This window comes from Penaeus vannamei, chromosome 41 (genome assembly GCF_042767895.1).
Source record: "Penaeus vannamei isolate JL-2024 chromosome 41, ASM4276789v1, whole genome shotgun sequence".
Classification (NCBI taxonomy): Eukaryota; Metazoa; Arthropoda; class Malacostraca; order Decapoda; family Penaeidae; genus Penaeus; species Penaeus vannamei.
In genome coordinates, this window is record NC_091589.1 from 20,982,394 (window position 1) to 20,984,893 (window position 2,500).

At 35.8% G+C, this 2,500-nt stretch overlaps 1 protein-coding gene across 1 annotated transcript in view; it reads right to left on the reverse strand.

Annotated features, from left to right (window-relative positions):
• Positions 1–2,500, reverse strand: part of tgo (Aryl hydrocarbon receptor nuclear translocator homolog tgo) — a gene marked incomplete in the record, with an annotated part of 233,298 nt that overhangs the window by 230,554 nt on the left and 244 nt on the right.

Consider the following 2,500-nt stretch of genomic DNA (forward strand, 5'->3'; position numbering starts at 1 on the left):
TTATCAGTTCATAATCATAAACATAAATAAATTCACAAATAAAATATTTTTCTACATTCTCTTCATCATCTACAAACTTCTTATCAAATTAATATGAGACAAGAGTAACCACAGAACTATTTCAGGTTCTGTGCTGTTCCTTCTACTTGTGGTTTTCCTTGTCAGCAACAGGCCAATAACACAGGTAAGAAAACCACAACGATGATATTACAGTAAAGAGTTCTTCTCAAATCGCAAATGCTTTATCCTTATAAATCATAACTCCATCAATCTTTCTACACTGAGGTTAAAGTCTAAAAGTCTAAAGTCTAAAGCACTGTAAAAATACATGCAGTCAATTTTTTTTTCCTCAACAACCTTGGCATATCACAATGTCATTGACCTCAGTCACTACAAATTAAATCAAACCAAACGAATAATGCACACTAGTTTAAGTCTCTAACAGAATAAATCACCAAAGGTCTCGTATGACTACAGATTGCATGGCTCTCAAATGGGGAGTATATAGCAACTCCATATCCGTAAGGTGGGGGGGGGGGGCAGTGTATCTAGGGACCAGTCTCATAAAATATATATATCTTTTTCAGTTATCTAAAATTCCACTATGACACACAGCAATTCTTACTCTGGCAGATCATATGACCATTAGAATCCAATGTTTTTGAGAACAACTGTGTTTCAACTACTAACTCCACATCCAGCGATTTAGCTACCCCACCTACTGACACTTCAGCATAGGCATACAAAATGCCATCACAATGTCTGGTAAGACATAGCTTGCACACCTGGTCATTTATAGCAAAAAAAATTGAAGAATAGTCACCAGAAGAGTACTTGGATTTTTGCATTTTACAAAGTAAAAAGCACAGATGTAATAGTAATAGTCTGATATATAAATAATGATATCGCAGGCACATATGAAATGACACTGAGCTTCAAGCTACCGGTTCTTGAGATCTCTAATTTCCTCACTTCGCTAAGAATAGGTAGGGTCCTAATCATTCATGGCACCAAAGAGGCTCAAATTCACTAAACACTTTAAGAGTACATGGAAGCTTTAGCCTATTGAACCACTGAGTACTCAGATGGCTTGGACTTCAGACTATATAAACCATACATCATAGATCATAGCAAATTTCAATTAAATTTAGATAAGCATCCAATGTAATTACAAATTTAAAGCCGCTGCAAGAGATAATGATATATACAAAATCATCTCTGCATCCTAAAACACACAGTAAAACTAAATACCAATTATCTATTCAAAAAATATACTAAAACATTTTAAACCAATGTACCAAAAATCACGCAGTATAGGTCACCGAGAGCAACATACGGAGTTAGAGGGAAATGGACAAGGCCATCTTATTGAGCGTGAGAAATGGAATAAGAAACAACATAGTTTAAGCTAAAGCGGCCTAATATTTACTTGTAAATGACAGAAATGTCTGCTGCATATCACTGAGATCAAGTCCACAACACCTTCACACAGCCAGAGTTCTTAATGTCCATTTTCAATACATTGGCTCAAAGTGCTAATAAATTGGGGGTACAGAGGGGCTTGCCCCCCTGTTTAGGTAATAAAGAGAAGATAGGAAAGGTTAGGTTGGGTGTTTGGGTTTGCATAATGCCCTGGTCTCTGGATGGTGTCGCTCTCGGTAACAATTACCAATCACTCAAAGAATCTGAACTGCAAATGATCATAAATTTCAACATATTTCAAAATGCCATAAAACCATTACTACCAAATCACACAGTAAGCATTTGCAGTCTGACAGACATAAAGATTACTGGGCCACAGAAATGATTTGGGAATCTTAGCAGTACTGTCACTTTTCAAAAACCATCAGACCAGAATCCTTTCACTATCAAAATCAACATGGAATGGCTATGATTCTTCAAAAAATCAAGACAGTTTAATTCTTTACCATTAAGCATCACATTTTCAACCTTCTCAACAAGTGTTCCTTCAGTCTAATCTGGAACCATATTCAATTAGCATATAAATGCTGAATGATTTACTAATACAACTCATGCCATATTCCACAAAACAAAAATCCTCTAATATAACAATACTGAAACCTAACTCATCAGCAATTGGGAGGGTATCACAAATTAAAATCTCTTTCCCCATCTGCACATATGAAAAAGCTCAGAATGGACCTTTTCATTTAGAAATACAGTGACATATACATTCCAAAACATACGGACACTCAAGATACATATTGAAAGGGCTCAGTACATGATTACATTTTCCAATACACGTGTATATAAGCCCTTAAATAACGATAAAAAATAATGGTACATACTGACACATACTGATACCCCGAGTCCGAAACAGCGACCATGAAAATAAAATTCCCTCCCAGTGTCAAAGTCATTTCGGTTGTGTCTTCACTATCTAGCTTAAGAAAACACTCACTTAACGTTTATGTCATACAAATCTGATAAGAAAAACAGCCAAGGAAAGAATATAGGCCTAGGTCAACAAAGAGAGCAG